The 20,549-nt window shown below is 40.4% G+C and overlaps 1 protein-coding gene and 2 pseudogenes across 7 annotated transcripts in view; 1 reads left to right on the forward strand and 2 right to left on the reverse strand.

The window, feature by feature from the left end:
• Positions 1-20,549, forward strand: part of LOC134213840 (protein HIRA homolog) — a 296,687-nt gene that overhangs the window by 22,323 nt on the left and 253,815 nt on the right. The window lies entirely within an intron of this gene.
• On the reverse strand, positions 825-2,653 carry LOC134218297 (cytidine deaminase-like; annotated as a pseudogene).
• Positions 2,623-18,914, reverse strand: LOC134216936 (protein HIRA homolog; annotated as a pseudogene).

The following is a 20,549-nucleotide window of genomic DNA, read 5'->3' on the forward strand; positions in this document are numbered from 1 at the left end:
GGAGGTGCTCGACTAAGTGGCCGTACGCTACTTATGTAAGCATTATTTCTGGGTTTTTCATTCCACCCTCCCCCCATGTAAGATTTTTCCCATACTAATCATTTTTATATGGAACGTAAGAAAATGGCAGGCCCCCTCCCGCCATAAGTGCTTAGTTAATTATTGTACGACCAATAAGCTGAGTATTAGACCCAATAGTCTTACCTCATTTTTTCTGAAATTCTTAGAACGTATTATCGATCATCACATTCGTGATGACTGTTTGGCAAACATACCCCTTCATGTTAATCAACATGCTTACCAATGGAAAGTCCACCGTGACTTTTCTACACAACGTTGTCTACGACATCGAGAAAGCATTTGCTCAAAAGCGATCATGCTTGGGTGCTTTCTCAGACACTTTTTTCTCAACTGGATGATGGGATAACTGAATGGATGAAAAAAAATTAATTTTGTGTGTTAACTATCTAACGATCGGACCACGATATCCACTTCTTAGGGCTCTTAGGTGGTACTTGCCCATACGGTTAAACATGGTTTAAAGACTAAGCGGAGTTGAAGTAATCGACTCTTAATGTTCTTAAAAATAAAACAACTTTTTTATCTGTTCATAAAAATAAAATGAAATATATATTATGTGTTTGGTCCAATTAGCATGGACTATTGCGATACCTCAAGAATTGCAAAAGGTTTTCCCTGCCAGCGGTCTCATCCCTGGTCGTTTTAGAGGGATGTGGCGCAATAGCCTGCCGCAAATTTGTGGTTTAACCACGTGAACATCTCTAATTTTATCCAATGAACAAGCACAAACATATATTTTTATATGGTAATGAACGTGTGGTACGACGTTGATATTTTTCTTAAATGGTCCGGGTTCAGCCAAATCACACCAAGCGCCAATGAAAAACTTCTATTTTTTCTACCAAAGTTTTAATGTAACAGATTCAATTAATCACAAATCGCATCGGACACCGTTCAACACCATAACTGAGGATATCCTGCTTCAAATGTACGCATGAATTGACATAAAATACTTTCCGTTTTCCTTTTGCGAACAAAATAATCACAAGTCATTCTAAAAGCCGCTTGGTTCGCTTTGGCTAAACCCCGACCAAATATTTATCTAACACATGATTTAAGTCGCACTGCTTCTGCTTTGCTTGTTTATCTTTGTAACCCACCTCCGTTCTTTCTTAATTGTGTAGAAAATCTGGCCGAAACGCATGAGGCAGTAACTTGTCTAGTGACGTCAGCATGACGCGTGCTGGCGAGGGTTTGGCGAGATAAATCGGCATGTTTTTGGCGCAGAACTCCGACAAAGTCTGGCGGCAGGTACCGCACGGTGATGTGAACTCCTTCTCCTGGTAGGCCACCACGGCCAGCGCTTCGAATTCACGGTAGCCCTCACTGATTGCCTTACAGATGGCATTCCGCTCGGCACAGACACTGGGTGCGAATGTTCCGTTCTCGATATTGCATCCGGTCACTATTTCGCCGGATTTGTTCTCAATGCAGCTCCACCGCGAAATTACTGTACGGACAGCAGGCGTTGTTGCGAACTTTGATAGCCGCGTTGATAAGTTCATGCACTTTTGAATCTGAAGATATCAAATCGGTCAAGGGTTAAGGCAAGGTCACCGTCTTAGGATAGATCTATTGGACAGGGCTAGTAGCTAATTACTGTCTAGCGAATTGATAAAGTTTTTTTTTACCTTTTTCTACCATTACACATTTTTGTCTATTTGTTTCAATTACTATTACTACAGTAAGCTTTGTTTTTCTGATAGTTTGCGCTTTCAATATGTCTCATTAGATTTGCGTTTAGATTAGATTTCACTGTTTCACAATTTTTAAATAATATTAATCACTGAAGAGTTGAAAATGTTCAAATTGAAAATCATTTTGTACACAAGGCAAAAACATAAAAACTATCGAACAGGTGTTGAGGGAAAATGAACCGAGTAGAAACAAAATTTAAACATCTAGGTATCTTTCTTTTTCAAGCATAAACTTTAAAAGTACATTAGTGTTCAAGAAAGGAATTTTTGTTTTGCTTTCTCACACGAAACTGTGTTCAATTTGAATACGTGAGTACGTGTCTGATGTAAGGTTTGTGAAATCTGACTAATTATTCTGAAAAATATATTAAGCTCTTTTATATGGAGTGTATATTAATTGAGCCCACGATTTAGTTACTGTTCATTTGTTGACTAATTATTGTTGATATGTAGCTGAGCTCGTTATCTGTGAAACAGTCTTCAGTGTCTTGTAAGTCGAGCCGGGCACAAGATACTGGAAGACGACCGTACAAAGTCTTAGTTGTGGTCGAAATACGTATCTGCAAAGATAACGAAAATTAACTAGTGGAATTAAATGGACAGTACTTAATTCGTCTTAGACGGTTTAATTATTCTGAGATTACTTTTACTTGGAGTTTAATCATTTGATAAAGCCTGCTTCTCGATCTATATGCTACTAATATATGTTTTATATTCATAAAAAAATACATAAAACTAATCGCTACTAGCCCTGGTTATATATAAAAATATGCACTTACCGAGAGATGAATATTCTACTATCGTTTCTCCATCGACCACCCCGTTGATGTTGTTGTTCATGTTATTATCCGTTGAGCACCTTGCGTGATTGGTTTGATCGCTTGAGATCGAGTGTTATTGTGGCCGAGCTGAGCTCTAACTGCGAAATGAAAGACTTCGCCGAAGTCTGCGGCGCGGCGAAAATGAGCTGAACGTCGATGTAATAATATTTATAAAAATAGCATTAACAATTTGTAGCCTTTTGGCTCATCATGGCGATAGGAACGATTAATTCGAATATATACAAAGATTACCTAATGGTTATTTCCAGGAATCTGCGCTTCTGAGTGTTTGTTTCTATTTTCTTTGAATGGGTTCGCAAAAGGGGCAAATTTGTTTTCACTTTTCATGAATCGTGACTAAATTGTTCTACAACATATAGCCACTTGCTACAACATTGTTGATGTTTTCCTTACAATCCTTTGCGAATGTGGTGTGATGAAGAGCACCCCACGCCCTCCACTGGCCTAAGTGACGCTTTAACGCTCACTCACATTCATGTACTGTACACATAATATATATTATGTGGGATGAGAAATTCAGCGCGTGGGATGAGAAATTCAGCGCGTTCTGTATGTGAATGGATAAACTTTGAAATGAACCGTCAAGCGACGTGAATATATCCATAAACATTTTCCATACGCTAGGAGAAGAATGAATCATCATCAAAAGAAAAAGTAGAATCATGAAGAAAATTTCACAGCAGCTCTCAAAATAATTTTCAAATTTTCAAAAGTGATATTTATTTTCAAACTAACTCAACCTAACTCGTGATTTTAGCATGAGGAAATATCATATAAACCCGTCGGAAACGGTAACGAATATATCTTCTGAAGGAATGAAAAAAATCCATTCAGCCGTTTTTGAGTTATGCAGATACGAACACAGACCATTTCATTTTTATTATAAAGAAAAAGAATTAAATTTATAGCATTTAGAGTGTTAGGGAATTTTGATTATCTACATTATACATTTATTAATTTGATTGTTAATGACAAATGCCAAGTTTTTTCTTGAAATGATTCCGGAGATGGTGGGTACTTTTAATGTTTGTTGAATTTCTAATCCCGCCTAATAAATCATTTTCAAAAAAATCTCTGTTTGTACTCTTTAAAATTATTTTCTATACTGATCTATTCCCCTAAAGTGCTTTTTTGACTTTTCTTATGATGTTAGTACATTTACGATGACGAGAAAGACATCATCGCCGCTAGGTGGATTAATCTGGTTTTTTTTAAATAGAAATGTAACAGCATTTACCACTTTTTGGACAATGTCATGTAGCATATCAATTTTATAATTTAATATTGACTATGGAATACTTTCTCGGGCTCGGCGTTTGGGTAATTTTGCCATCCTTCGGAAAATATGTTAAACATGATTTTAATCAATACATTTGTTAGAGGAAAAATGAACAATGTAAAGTAATTTTATTGAATTTTAATAATTGGAGCGCCGTAAATTATTTGAGCGATAAATTCATGCTGCAGAGCACCGCAAGTGTCAGTTTTTGGCATGAGCTGTCTTGGGTAGATTTTTATTCGCGCGCCAAGTTGAAAGCTCGCTAGATAGAGTGGAGGAAAACGGGAGGTACAGTACCCGAAAATAGGCAATGTGAACGCAAGCATATTGCAACAGGAAACAGGAAACAGCCATGACCCCGGGGCCCCCTTCCGGCAAAGTCTGGCCCTGCTCTCCATTATATACATGGTCCAAAAAGTTGTTTGAAATTCTCGTTATTTCGTGGAACTTTCCAATTCAAATTAAGTTTAGACTCTTGAAAAAAGGGTTCTGAGACCCTTGAAAGAAGGCTTCTAAGATTCTTGGAAGAAAGTTTCACAGCCTCTTGAAAGGAGGCTTCCAGGCCTCAAAGGCTTCGAGCCTCTTGAAAGGCTTGAGCCTCTTGAGGCTTCAGGCCTCTTGAAGGAGGCTTCAGGCCCCTTGAAGGCTTGAGCCTGTGAGGGCTTCCGAGCCTCTTGAAGGAGGCTTCAAGGCCTCTTGAAGGAGGCTTCAGCCTCTTGAAGCGGCCTCTTGAAAGGCTTCCAGCCTCTTGAAAGAGCTTGACTCGAAGAGGCTTCGTGCAAAGGCTGGGTCTCTGAAGGAGGCTTCAAGCTTCTTGAAAGACTTGGGTCTGAAAGGGTTCTGAGCTGAAGGGTTTCAGGTCTTTAGAAAGAGACTTGAGAGCTCTTAAGGTTTTTAAAAGGAGGCTGTCGAGTGTCATGCAGTACCTTTAAAATTGAGATTCGCGAGGATTCATGCCTCTTAAATGGGTGCTTCGAATCTTCAGATTCTAGATTTTAGTTTAGAAGCTATTCTTAACTTATAATTCACTTTTTTTGTCTCAATCATATCTTTATTGTAAAGTTTTCATTGGAACTATTAAATATCCGCCATTACGCATTTTGTCAAAGGTACCTTAGGGCCAGGGTATTGATCAGCATCATGATTTTACAAATGTCTTGTTCCGGAATCTTCAAGTACCAGTTCAGAGTTTTGCGTAGAACACAATATTCAATTGCAGATCTATTTTTCGAAGATCCGTGTTATTTTACTGCCACCAGAGTATTTGTCTGTGGGCACTGCTTAGTTTTACCGATACTTTTGTAGCGCCGAACCATCATTTTTTAAATTTCTAATACAACCGCACAGAAATATGTTGCCGGCTTAGCCAGTGCCAATGATATTGCTCATTTTACTCCGATTAAGAAGCATTTTTTCATTTGTGTTATTTTTGAAAAAAATCAAGTATTTAACAATTATTCACCACTCTATATGATCGAAATACTATGCTATATTAATGCTGTATACTAAACTGTACTGCACGTAAAGTAAAAGACGTCTAAAATGTTATTTACGATGCCTTACTTTTTATAATAAATTACCGTTTTTGAATGAGTCTTAAAAGTTACTTTGTTAACAATAAAAATTTGTTGGGATAGCTTTACGAAATTATAAACAGGGTAGAAGTAATGTAGTGTAAACTTTCAATTATAAAACGAACATTATCAATGAAAATAAGCAGTTGCAAATTACCCCATGGCGAAATTTTGACGCCCCTATCTACACAAAAGATGATTAATATATTTAATAAATTAAGTTAAGGATGCCATTCACAGCTAAAGACCAATAAAGCGGCTGGTAAGGATGATATCAGCTGGCAACTCATCAAGATGGGCGAAAAGCTGGCCTTTGACTGACTGATAATCTGGGAAAACAAAGCAGGGAGGAGTGGAAGGAAGGGTTATATGCCCATCTACAAGAAAGGCGACAAACTGGGTAGAAGTTTCGAGCGATCACCATCCTTAATCCGCCTACAAGTGATATCCGGATCATTGTCGTCTGCACTATTTGTGAACAGAGTTCATGGGAAGTTATCAAGCCGGCTTCGTTGAGGCGCTCGACAACGGACCAGATCTTTACTGTACGGCAAATCTTCAAAATTGCCGTGAATACCAGGTCCCAACATCATTCGTTGATTTCAAGGCGGCATACGACAGTATAGCGCGTAGAGCTATGAAAATTATGGACGAGAACAGCTTCCCTGGAAGCTTGCCAGACTGATCAAAGCAACGGTGGATGGTGTGAAAACTGTGGAAGATCTCGGCGAACCCCAGTTCTTCGAATCGCGCCGGACAGAACAAGGTATGGTGACTTTGTGCCTGTTGTTCAACATTGTGTGCTAGAAGGTGTCTGCGGAGAGCCGGGTGTAACAGCCGGTACGATTTTCAACAGATCGATCAATTCATTTGCTGCGGATGCGACATTGTCGGCCGAACATTTGCAAGGGTGGCCGAACTGTACACCGCCTGAAACTGAAGCAACAAAAGTTGGACTGGTGGTGAATGCGTCAAAGACAAAGTACATGCTTGTGGGTGGAACCGGGCGCGACAGGGTCCGCCTGGGAAGCAGTGTTACGATAGACGGGGATACCTCGACGGGGGTCGAGAATTCGTCTACCTCGGATCCCTTCTAACGCTGACAACAACGTTAGTCGTGAAATACGAAGCGCATCATCTGTGGAAGTCGTACCGGGCTCCAGAAGAAACTGCGGTCGAAAAGATTCGCCACCGCACCAAATGTGTCGTACAAGACGTTAATAAGACCGGTAGTCCTCTACGGACATAAAACATGGACAATGCTCGAGGAGGACTTGAAGCACTCGAGGTATTCAGAACGGTGCTGGACTCATTTTTGGCGGTGTGCAAAGAAGACGGTGTGTGGCGGCGAAAATGAACCAGAGGCTCGCCACCTCTAAGCGACCAGTATCCAGAAGGTAGCTAAAGCCGGAAGGTACGATGGGCAGGACATGTTGCGAAATGAGACAACCCTGCAAAGATGGTGTTCGCTTCCGATCCGCAGTGCAGAGACGACGTGGGCGCAGCGAGCAGATGGGCAGAACCAGGTGCAGCGACTTGGCGAGCTGGGGCATTCGAGGATGGAGAGATGCGGCCTCGAACCGTGTATTGTGGCGTCAAATTGTTGATTCAGTGTTATCTGTATAGATGTAGACTAAATAAATGAAATGAATGAATGAATATTCAATAAATGTCAACAAATAGCACCATAGCAACAAAATTGTGGTTAAAGCGTTGCTAAATTGTGAAATTGTGGATGCGTGACCACATGACGCAATGAGTCAAACGCAAACGAATCATTGCTGCCAGAATTCTCTGAAGCACAGGCTTTATCGTCTATACGCATAATGAAACATAAAAAGATTTAAAAAAATGTGAGTTCTTGGGAAAAGTTGACCTTGAGAATCGACTGAAGCAATAAAAACGACACGCAAGGAAAGATCAATTGAATTACTGCTCCATTCCAGCCAAAATTTTCTAGAATTGGTCTAAACAGGTCGAAAGGCCATTACGCATAACGAATCTATTTGCATCTTTCAGAGAAATGATGCAGTTAGATCTTCTAATTAGCATTACATATCTCAGGACATTACCGACCGGCAGCTCATTACTCATCAAGTACATCCACAGTTGATAACTGGTTTCATCACGTTACAATTTTGCAATCATTATGGGACTGGCGATTCTTCTTTCATGCAAGGTTGAAGCTTCCGACAGTTTCCTAACCAGACCGGATTCGACCCAGTTACCCTCAGCTTGATAGCATAGCTACGCATCTTACCGCTGTCTAAAATATCTCTGTTTTTTTTTTTCAATTTCGTTTATTTGGTAGGCTCAGGCGTGTATAACACTTTACGGACCATTGTTCTTTGTATGATATAATCAATATCATTTTATTATACGGTTAGTAAGAGGGGTAGAAAGCCAGCGTACTCTGTGACTCGAGTGGTTAAATGTTTAAGGGGGGGTTAGGATTTGGATCAGGAAATTCAGCTTCTCATCCGGGATTTGGCGTCAGACGATGTGGCGTGTCGTCGGCTCAGGGAGTGATTGACTGGGAGCATCTTCCGGATGGCAAGAGCTTAGGGCTCTAGGAACAAAAGCAAGAAAAAAAAAACTTTAAGAAAGAAAAAAAAACAAAATATTGATGATATAGAAGCACAAAGAAAACATAAATGGCCTCGCATATAGACACATCACGATCTCCCAAAACACCGAACTTCCCTGAAGGTTTTACCCTCGGCCACAAGGGTATCCAATATTGCTCTCTGGAGCGTCATTTTCCGACAGGACCAAACTAGTATCGATGCTCATAACCGGCTCCGCACCTACATGGTACTATCGACAAGGTTTATTCTGTACAGATCGTTTGTGAATAGTGATTGAAAAGTCTCGACATCACGCGAATGAAGCCTCGACTTAGTCCTCACCTCTGAACCACGCTCGCCCAGAAACTTTTGGAACTATGGAAAATAGCCACGTCCAATGTTGTGTGTCCAATTTCTGCCAACTTTGAAGAGTACTGCAGCGGACTAATGGAAAAACTCGTTGCTCAGAATTGTCTATCATAACTTCACCTTCCTGCGCCCACCTTTGCGGAGTCTGCCTTCTCATTGCCGTAGATTGAGCAGTGAGATGGGACCCAAACAAGGTAATCTTGAATGATCTTTCGACAAAACACGCATCTGCTCTCTCAGGTTTGTAAGAAAGTAAGATGCGTAGTATGGTTTCATCGACCGATGCCTCGATGAACTAAGACTATCCGAGAAGATGAAATAATGGTCTAGGCTGATTGAAAATCCCAACAGAAATTAGACTGCCAGCTCAGCAACATAAACCGAACACGGTTCCTGAAGTTTTGGAAGGTGGTTGAAGTTATTAAGAAAACACCGAAGCCAGTGGATCCGTTGATGCGAGAACCATCATGATATCTGTTGTTGCAATTGACATGTTCATATTTTTCAGAAAAAGTGAAGGAATATATTTGTCGAAGATGATCTGGTATTCCTTGAATAGCATGTTTCATGGACAGATCGATACAATTGATTGTCTGTGGTGAAGTGAACTCGATGGATTATAACGGAAGACAAAGATCTGAAAATGTAGTTGAGATAGACTCTAAAGATTGAACGACAAGTCAGTTCAGACTTTTATCGAAGTTATCTAAGACAAGTGTGTTACTTGTTTCCACATTGACGAGTATTCTAAGTGAGGCTCCCAGTAACGGTCTTTAAAGGAGTGACTCCAGCAAAAGCACCTCCAGGCTCATGTTATGACGTCGAATGCATGCAGCCAAGGGCAATACAAAACGATACTGAATTCGTTCAATTTGATCAGGTGGCAATCAGCTGCTGAGAGGAAGCAGAAAAGAGCCATACTCTAAAACAGAGAATAGTCGTTCTATAGAGTTTTATGAGGGTCTTCGGGTGAGCACCCACCATGTTCCGGAGTAGAACGTGAAAGGATCCTTTCCGGCATTTTATCAAATACTCAAAATGGAGTTTCAAGACATTTAGAATCAACACGACCCAAATTATTTAGAAGATAAAGATTGGTTGATGTCATCATTCAACAGTTTTAGTTTCAGTTAGCTGGGTACCGCTTCCTAGTAAACACAACCAACTGAGTTTTTTGCGGTGAAAACTCGATCCCTAGATGTCTGGCCCAAACAGTCAGATTATCTAGGTACTTTACAATGAGTCCTTAAGACAGCGCACATGGACCTCTTAGAGACCATCATCTGCAAGTTGTCTGAGCTGCATTGTCCTTCAAACAGTATCAATATCTTTAACATAGAAATTATAAAGCAAGGACTTAAACATGATCCCAGGAAGGCCCATGTAGCTTTTCTGGAGTGTCAGAGTCCGAGTATGAAGTTCATTTGTTTTTCTGACAACAAATTGTACAAGAAATTATTCAAAATAACGGGTAATCCATTACTGTGCAGATTGTCTGACAGTACTTCTAGGAAACTGAATCAAAAGCGCCCTTAATGTGTTAAGAATACGAAGCCAATTGCTCCTTGTGCGCAAAGGCCAGTTGATATCTGAAGAAAGCAACGCTAGACAATCGTTTGTTCTTTCCTTTTCTAAATCAAACTGAGTATTTGAAAGCAATGCATTTTCTTCGACCCAATGGTCGACTCTTGAAAGGATCATTTTCTCCAATAATTTTCTCATGCATGATAGCATGGCAATCGGTCGGTATGAATTGTGATTAGACGCTGGTTTCCAGGCTTTGAATAGCTATTACTTTGACCTGTCGCCATTCAGGGTCATCAGTTGACTCCATGAAACAGTTGCTGAGGTCAAGTAATCGTCTTTTGCGATATCTGGGAGGTTTTTAAGAAGATTGATTTGATGTTATCGCATCCCGGAGCAGAGTTATCCGATGAAAGAAGAGACATAGAAAGTTCCAGCATTGTAATGGTCCACCAAAGAACCGGGATCGTGACTGATTCTCGAAATAGCGGTTCTGCTGGTACGGAATCTGGGCAGACCTTTTTGCGAAGTTGAATATCCATCGTTGGAGTATTCTTCACTCTCATTGGTGGAAATGCGGTTCCGATGTTGCGACCGTTTTCCAAGATGTTGTCATTGAGGTTTCTCGTGATAGTCCCTCGACAAAACGTCGCCAGTAGCTACGTTTTTTGCCTTGAGAAGATTTTTGAGTTTTCTTTCGAGCCTCAAATACTCTTCAAAAGCTCAGACCTTCCGTGTTTACGGAAGGCCTTGACGCATCAATTTCTCAGAATACAACTTAGTCATTCATCATCCCATCCAGGAGTGGCTGGTCTTCGTGACAGATGTACTTGGAACGCTCGTTTCGAGCTTCTAGTGCGCTTTTTGAATCAACTCAGTAAGGAATCGATATTCATCCAAAGGTGGAAGATATCAGTTGATTCAATACCAATTTTACCGCCGATGCAAATTTTTGCGATCAATGTTCTTCGTGAGATCGAAAAGAACATTAACTGGCTCAGATTATTGATAACCACTCTTAATTTGACTATCGGCATATGGTCACTACCATGGGGATCTTGAATTACCTTCCGTGCAATCTAATGATAGTGAATTTGAACATAAAGACAGATCAATACGGCTTTGTTGACCATTTGGTCCTATTCGAGTTACTTCACCAGTGTTCAAAATATTCAAATTGAAATCGTCACACAAATCGAAAGAACGCTCTATAATCGTCATACGTTTCGCCCCAACCAATACAAACTGCGTTCATCACCCAATATCAATACTGGAGATGATAGGAGGAGACTGCGCTCCAAAAATGTCGACGATTAATAGAGGCATTTGGAGGAATGTACACTGGAGCTATGCAAAGATCTTTATTCTTACATTTATTTGGCAAGCGATCCTCTAGGCCATTAACAGTGGAATGGGAATTTGTAGAAGGAGTAGCATTTTTGATCCCCAAAGAACATACCATAATGATCATCCGATCTTGGCGAATAATTAAAATCGTGAAGTTGATTTCATCTTCAGAAGAAAGCCATGTTTCATGGTGCAAATATATCGCAATCAGAATTGCGAATCAAAACTTGAACACGTCTAATTTATTTTTCGAACTATGACAGTTCCACTGCAGCACAGTGATTGTATCTTGGTATTGGCCGTATTATCCATCGAAAGATACAATTCCTGCAAGAAGGGCCATGAAACAGTCAATTGCTTCAGATAACCCACTGTTGGTATGAAAAGGATCTGATAGGCCTCAATGAATTCGAATATTGAATAAATTCAAAAAACAGTCCACAAGGTCTAAGGGAATCAATCCTCGCTTGGACGGAATACTTTACTGAAGTGCAATTACTTTTTTCTTTCGTTGATTCTCCTAGCCGGATGTTTCTTCGAAACATCAGTTTTAACAATGGCGGGAATGCCTTACAACTGAGATCAAAAAGAAGCGAGTGAGGACAGGTTGCTTCGGATTTTAAATAAACCCATTACCTTCAGATTTTAGCTTTGGATGATTTTGTTCTCTTGCGGCGCGATCCCAGGGAAGACGGTTGCTTCCTCTTTTCGGGCACGTGCCTCCGCAGGATCATCCATATCACGGCAGTCAATTCATCAATGGATATGAATCATAATAATCACTTACACGAACGGTGGCTGATAACCAGTCGATGCAGTGGCTGTGGCGGATGTGTCTTCGACTAACCATTTCCGCACGACTGCTTGGAGCGCTGTACCAACGAGCGCTTCACTTTTGGGTGCGCTTTTTGTCACCGGCTTCCTGCAAACCATGGGGAGATTCAAACCACGCATTTTGTTGCCTGTTGCTGGCAGGATTCCTCCTATGCCTGCTATTGCCCAACGTGGTTTGTTGTCCAAAAACTCGGCATTAATGACCAAGTTGTTTGCAATTGGTACAATTAAATACCTTGGCACAAAAGACGCACCGGAAATACGTTTCATATCAACATATTTTGGGAGCATCGAACCGGCGAACGTCACCCAAGCGAACCTGACTTGGAATATCCTTCTTTCCATCTACCGTGGCTGCTGAATGCAATTCCGCAGTCCAGAATATCTGACGAACTCGATTGCATTCTTTAGGCGGCCTTTTCCGCAGTACATCCTTGAGTCAGGCTCGCTGCGTAGTCCACACCTTCAATTTCGACCTCTCGCGAGGGACATACCATATATTCAACATTGTACGCCCTGTCGCCAGCAATTTATTCGCCACTGGTATGGGGCGGTGATGCGTGGTTGTTCCTGTTGATCTGTTAAATCAAGCTTCGAGGAAAACGACGCGTCAAATCTCGTTTAATGCCGAGAAAATCTGGGCTTTACTTTCTGCCAGTAAACAACCCAGGCCAGAGCGAAGCCGCATGGTACAATCGAGTGCGCCCTCCATCTTTAGCAGGCACATTGCCTTCTCCAGTCTCCTCCTCCATTCTCACCCCCAAGGTGGAAGATAATTTTGTATACTAACAGAACTAATAGCAAATTAGAAAAAAACTAAAAACTAATTCGATTAATTCTAAGCAGTCCTCTGTATCAAACAGAAGGAGAACAATAAAAGTTTGCCCTTATCTGCCCCTGCTGCTGTAGGTAGCAGCAGTAACAATACCTGCTTCACTGGCGTCGCCAAAACAGCTACTTCACTCGCCGACAGCGATCGCCTGGATCCGTAGGTAGGAGCACACAATAGCCTTTCACTACCGAACACAATCCGCGATGAGACAAGCAGCACACGTCTGGCTCGTTCAGACTATCGGCACGGAATAAATATCTCGCTGTTTGTGATCATTTGAATCAAATAGCATTTGACTTCATATTCAAGGCTTATGCATTTTAGTTATATGGATCACACAGAGCATGAACCATCTTCAGAAAAAAACAGTCAATAGGGCGTATTATATCCCAAGGAAATTCTCAGAGGATATGGAATAATATACTTTTTGAGGGCATATCCAATTTAATTCTATAGATTATAAGGTACATTGTCAATTTTTAAAAACAGGTAACTGCTATAAGAATACCCGTGCAGACCTTAAGGCCAAAATTCCAGTGAATTATTGGATGAACTGAAATGGAAACATTGTTGAACGTTCATCCAATTCATTTAAACAAGAACACAATCAAAATAAACGATTTAGAAAAGCTAGCAGCTTTGAAGTAGATCAAGACCTAAACTTAGGGAATTTTTATATGAACCGGGATGCAATAAATGTTGAAGGAATATCCATTTTTATTCTATGTCGGTAGGGACGGGTCCTTTAAAATTATTCGTAAAAATTAGGGAATGGTACTTTGTGTTTATTATTTTATTTGCTCGAAAGAAACTTAGGAAATGAAAAGTTTGTGAGCCATTGTATTTAAACGACGGAGGTCACAATATCAAGCAGAATCATAACTCTTAGTTGTTTGATCGAACTCAATATAAGAATTCCCCTTCTCCCACAAGAAAATTTTCACGCTATGCCGCTAATTCACCGGATATGGTATCTTTTTTAAAGAAATCTGATTTTACATATGCATATTGATGTAAACAGATGCGATTTGATAAGCAACATTGAACCATAGAACCGAAGCTAGAAATATCTGAACACCTTTTTATAACTAGTACGACCAGAAAATCTTCTGATAATTTTTTAAGAAACCACTTTCTGAAAAGTTTGTTCTCTCAAATCTGGAAAATTCATTTTGGAAACTCCTCCATCATCGATTCTTTCTACAGAATTCTGAGGAACTACTCTCAAAGAAAAAAAATTTGCCTTTGAAATTTTGGAAACTTCATTTTTATTTAGTTCTGTCCAAATCCTACCCAGAATTCTGCAAACTCCTTTTCAGGGATTCTGGGAAGCACATATTAGTAGAACTCAGGTTTTTTTTCTGCCTTATGAATTATGGGGAATCCCTTGATACTTCTGATTTGACACAAATGCACCCCTCTAGTGTAACGTGTCAGTAATAAACAAACAAACAAACAAACAAACAAACAGTACTTCTGATTATGTACCATGTACATCTTTATATATCATGGAGAATTCAAGGATTTTTTGGGAACTTTAGACTCCATCAAAATGTATTTTTTCTTGAATTCCGTACAAATTCTTCCTCAGCAATTCTAGAAAATTCAGTGGCTCCATGAATTCTGGGAAATTAATTATCAATCTCTTGGTTTTTTTCCCATATCCATAAATTTTCTCAGAGTTCTGAACTTACCCTTAAATTTCTTATAGGATTTTGGGATTCCCTTATCCACAGATTCTGAGAAATGAATAATACGTATCTTAGATTTTCTGGATAAGAAACACATGGAAATGTTCCCAGGAAATGTCTGTAGAATTCTCACGTATGTCCTGCTGGAAATTTCTCATCTGAACTTTTGTTGACATTACATTTCCATTTAAAAATTGCCATGTCTGGCTTAGTGTTTATTAAGAACTTCCACAGATTAATTGTGAGGTCTCTAAGTAGACTAAGTAAACTAACGATTATCCTCATAGGCAGAGTGAAGTACCAAAAACTTACACCGTACCTTCTTGCTTTGCAGCCGTCAGCCATACATTCAGATTTTTTACTAGTGTTCTCACAAGGAATTACAAACTCTCCTGGATGAACTATTGTTGAATTCATGAAGAAAAATCAAGTAAAAATTCTTGAGAAATCACTGTAGGAAACTGCATTCTATTTCATTCCTGATGAAAGTTTGAAATAATTTTGAAGGAACCTTAATTGATTCTTCTCATGGTATTCCCAAAGGAGTAGGTTTACAGCGTACCTATGTACTATATAAATTATATTTATTGCGATTAGGGCACGAAAAGCAAATATTTATAGAAGGTATTTTCGTCACCCACCGACGAATTGTTTGAAGGATAATTTTGAACCGCGCCGTTAGCAAAGCCGGCTCAAAGTAGATCGGCGCACAGGTCTAAGAGAGATAACCTTGTTTCTAATACAGTTGGCAATACCGCCCAGAATCAACGACATATCAGAAATATTTATATCCTATCGATCATAATTACTGTGAACATCCTCAAATTATTAATGTAGATAGCTTTTGTTTTATAAAGGCCTTGGTAAATACCTTAAATTATGTAACTACAAAATTATGAGAAAATTTGAAAAAAAAATAAAGGCTGTCAGTTGTCGTAGAGTCACAACCCTTTTCAATAAACAGTAGCTCCGCCCATTGCGATATCTATTACAGTGCAATAAAATTGTACTTACAGAGGCTGTAGCTTTGACCGCGCCTCCGATCAGCATCTCCTCGTCAATGCTGCTTCTGCGGCAGTGGACCTTTCGACCGCTGTTCCGCTTGAGTTGATCCGCATACTCCATATATATTCGCTGCCATTTCGGTTGCGTTTTGAGCTGCAGAAGAATTTCCTCCAGCATCGTGCTTGGAATCCCAGAATAGAGACTCAGGAAAGCACTAGTCAAGCGGATCGGAAAGGAGACCGATGGGTTATCCAGCACCTGTACGGATCTTTTCTTCGTGCCGTGCTGCTGGCCAGCTGAAGCCCAACATTGGTATGATGTTTCACTTCCGTTGATGATTGGATATTTCGGCAATTTTGATCTGGTTCTCCTAACGAGAGAATTGCCTCGTTCTGCCAGGTTGTATTCGAACCAAAAGGGAAATAATAATGGGTCTATGAACTTAAAGCAAAACTTACTTTTCATGAAAGATCTGGAATTGAGCCGGTTGGAAATTAGAGAACGATTGAACCGTAGTAATAGGAATGCTTCAAGTTGCGATTACAATAGACCCCACTTTGGGATCATTGAACCATGGCGCATTATGGATCTGGGAGTTGGTTATTAGCCAGCTCCAACTTTGCTGTATGAAAATGATGACACCATTGGACAAGATGACAAACGGAATCCCTGATCTGAGACGTGTAGAAGCGTCGCATAGCCTGTAATTGAAAGAAAGTTTTATGATTGAATAACAGATCATCGAATTCTCTATATTCACTGTTTTCCCATAATGTCCGACGCATTCTACTAGGAAGATACTTTGCTCGTTCAGATCCCATACACGTAACGTACAATTCTCTGTTAAGAACTGCGCCTAATCGACAATCAGCACTCGAAAAAAATCGATAATTAATTCTGTGCAACTATTATAAAAAAAGAAAATGAATCAGAAATGAATTTTAAAATATATATCGAAATAAAACAAAAATTGGGATGTAAAAATGGTAGAAGAATGTGCAACTATTTCGTCTACTTACAAACTACTATGAATCACCGGGCTGGTCAAACTCCGCAACCGAGCGATCGGAGATCCGTTCTGAATTCCAGAAACCTTATGCCCATCCATACTGCACAGCAACGAATCTCTTCGCTACTGCAAACTGCATACCGGCGATCGATCACGTTTCCCAAGTTTTTTGTCTGCTCGGGAAGACTCATCAAGTTGACTTTCCCAACGGACGTAGCCCAGTTTTCACAGCTCTCGTTGTAACTTCTGTATTCGATAATCTCCTATGGCTTTGATACCCGCCTTGTACCGGGACGCCTTCCGGACAAAACTGGCTGAATGGTCAGAAAGCTTCTCCGGACTATGCAAAGCGATTGTGGTCGCAGGATCTGATGGCAGTATAGCACGGCCTGGTGCGGATCTTGTTTACTCACTTCTTCAATCGACTGTCAGCTCGGCAGTCTGGGCCGCCAGGTTTTCGAATAATGCCTATTCCGTTTGTGGCGACAGAGATAGACGTTACAGATTCGGGCACTTTTCGACGGTCACGATGCTGCTTTTACTGGCAGTGCTACTGGAAATGGCCACTTCCGGATCGGCATCCTTCATCGTTAGAGGTATGAACATGGGCGTAATCCGTCGTTTGCCATCAGCGTCTTGGTTTCGATTGCTTCAGAATGTGGCCGTTGGCTGTCTTGACGCAGACGATTGAATTCCACCGGTGACGACGAGGGCAGAGCGATTGAGCTTATTTAGTGGCAGCTGCGGTGGTGTACTTTGCGGTAGCTGAGGTAATTCGGGGCAGTCAACGCATTGAGATGCACTCAGCATCTCGGCATTCTCAATTAGAGAATCTTTTCCGATTTGACCATTCATATCCAACGTGATGTTCTTGCCGTACATTCGATGGTACAAACTATTCCGATCATCATCGGATAAAGGTGTCCCAACTCTTCGGCACTGAACTGTAGACATGCCACGTGGCCGTCTCCGCTACAAGCCAGAAAGAATGTATCCATTGTGACTCCAGCTTAAATCCAGGATCGAATCTTGAAAGAGATCATGAATAACCACAAGAGGACGTTATGAGCTTCAGCAAACGGACAACTCTTGTCCCTAGATCAACGGCAAACAACAATACTGCTGAGATTTATTAGTGCTGAGGCCATTCTTTTGTAGAATTGCGTTGTGGAACCTCACACAGGTGACCGCTTTCGATGACCTACGAAATCTTTGTCGCACTTCAACCATCTCTCGATGATTTGTTGCTAGGACCTCTCCGTTCATGGCGTGAGCCGATACCAAATACTGGCCATCGGGTGATAGAAATCCAGAATATGCGTTGTTCCTCCATTCTTCGAACGGCTCCGTTACCGTCTTAAATATGTAAAATTCGATGTCTTCTAAATTTTCAAAGTTTTGTCATCGCTCTGCGAAGAACAAACTTTCAACCGGATCCGCAGCTCCTTTCACTAACCCAGTGTGACCTTCATCACCTGTACAATCGACGGAAATTCTTTCGTCCCAAATAATGACAGTATTGTCAACGCTGCTACTCAATGTATTGATCCTGCGAGGACCAAAATCGAACATCCCCGAGTGACCCCGGAGTGTGGCAATACACCTCCAATGCTCCACCATCTTGGCGGATCCGATAGCTCCTCACGGCACCTCTTCCAGATCATTATCAATTTATCGTCCGCGCATGATGCCAACATGGTTCCTGCCACTCCATCGGCACAGTTCACGCACGCCAGGTGGTTGTCCATCTGACAAAGCATCCGCAGGTATTCTTGTTTTTCTCACACTTCCCGCTGATCACCGGTATCAGGTTCCAGATCACGACCGGCCGGAATCATTTCCTGCCCACCTGTAGCAAATTTTCGCCACCAGGATGGATATCGATGGAAAATATTGCCTTTTAAAGTAAATCCTCATTAAATCGAACTTTAATAATAAGCTGGGAGAAGCACAGTATCATAATTATATTTTGCGGTTTACAATTTATAGCGAACATATTGGGACCATTAACATGATATCATACTTAAAGGCTTTCAAACGAATCATCTGTTGTAAATTTTAATCGAATATTTGACCTGACAAGAAAAAAGCATACAAATGTAACCATCAGGTATCGAACACAAATTTAATATACCCGCAATAACAAAATAAAAATGGATTTAGACCTGAGCAAGCTGAGAACTGCGATCTCTGATACATCTACCCTACCTTCGTTGAATACTTTACCATCGTGATGAACCCAGGCTGGTTGCAAAATTTTCATGTCAGTTCCGGCGAATTTTCGAATCAATTTTTCCAACAAATCGTACACTTCACTTCACTTCTTTCTTAACAATATGATGCACTTGTTGCTGAACAATTTAACTAGTTTGCGAAGGCATTAATCGAAATTTAATACGAATTTATCAAAATGTTTTGCAATCTACACAAACACTCCGCGATCCGCAAATAACGAGAAAGTAAAGACGGAGTCAGAATGGATACGTTTGCGTGCGTTTTGACGCTTTCCTATGGCAAAACTGTCAAGACGCACCTAAACGTATCGTCTATTCTTAAAACGCTCAGTCGCCATAAACAGAGTTGAGTGCTAGCTGGCATTGTGCGCCAAATCAGGAAACCATCATAAATTGCGATTGAGGAGGTTTTCGAGAACATCACTACAATCGCGAATATTGCAGTTTCATTGAAACACGGATTATTTCAGAGGTTTGAGCTGAACTCTGGAAGAAAATGGTATATGGTAACGCTACCATATCCGAAGGTAACAGTAAATACATTTTACCATTTGATTTCGGTAGAACGCAAATAGTTTTCAGAAATAACTATAAAGCGCGGTAAATTTACTGTGCTTTCTTGAGCGATAGTCCTGGCGTTTTACCATATCTTCTTATCATTGCTTACAGACAAACAGACGTAACAGCTAGAACATTTTTTGAAAATTCATCCAACTCTCTACCACCATCTTGCGAGCATGTTACACGAAACAATGTTTTACATAACATTGTCACCATAAGGCGCTGAGTGAAATGTCAAACTCGAAGGAATACGACGCTAGCGCCTCTGGTTTGAAACACGCAATCAATCATATTCAAAAAGATCGTTTAAGTCATGGTCGATGGTAATTTCTCTAGTGTTACGTCTGTTTGTCTGTGTTTCTACTATGCGTACGTGAATTTGAAAATAAGATATGAACATGTTCTGATTCTTTCATTAGGGTTTTATTGTGATTCGGTATATCGTGAATAAAAAGATCAAACCGCATTTACTTAATCAAGCATATTTATTTACAGTCTGTTCTCCACTGTTGTCATTTTTCCCCTCACTACTTGTGCAAAAGTTACGAATGTTAATTTTAATTATAAATAACAGCAAGTGACATGAAGATAAGAACACTGATTTTCTGGTTAGCATAGCTAGCTTATTTTGAGTCTTCAAATTCATTCCATTCTCCGTCGCTTTTCTTACGTCAATATTCTTCACAATTTGTGAGCCAGAATCTGGCGCGGAATATGGTGAAAGGGACAACGCAGAACTAGCGGAGATAAGAATGTGTAACTCGATCTAGGAACCCTCTCGGTGTCCTTAGCATCGACAGATCACTCAGGAGTTTGTGATGGCTGTTACCAATAATATTTATGCAATTAGAATTAAGATTAATGTTCTTCTCATTATGTGATACAAAAACCTTATCAAAATATTTAATGTAATGAAACGAAAAATGTGAAAACTTGAACAACAATAAAAGACTAATTTTCGTTCCGCGCTGGACGTGAAAGAATGGCGGCAAGAAAGGCGTCAAAACATTCCGTGGTCGAAGTGGTACAGAGGCACTGTTGAATTTACCATGGAATAGTACTTTAGAATGAGAGCCATATAAATGGCAATACGTAACTTCTAG

The sequence above is a fragment of the Armigeres subalbatus genome, chromosome 2 (assembly GCF_024139115.2).
Source record: "Armigeres subalbatus isolate Guangzhou_Male chromosome 2, GZ_Asu_2, whole genome shotgun sequence".
NCBI classification, from domain to species: domain Eukaryota; kingdom Metazoa; phylum Arthropoda; class Insecta; order Diptera; family Culicidae; genus Armigeres; species Armigeres subalbatus.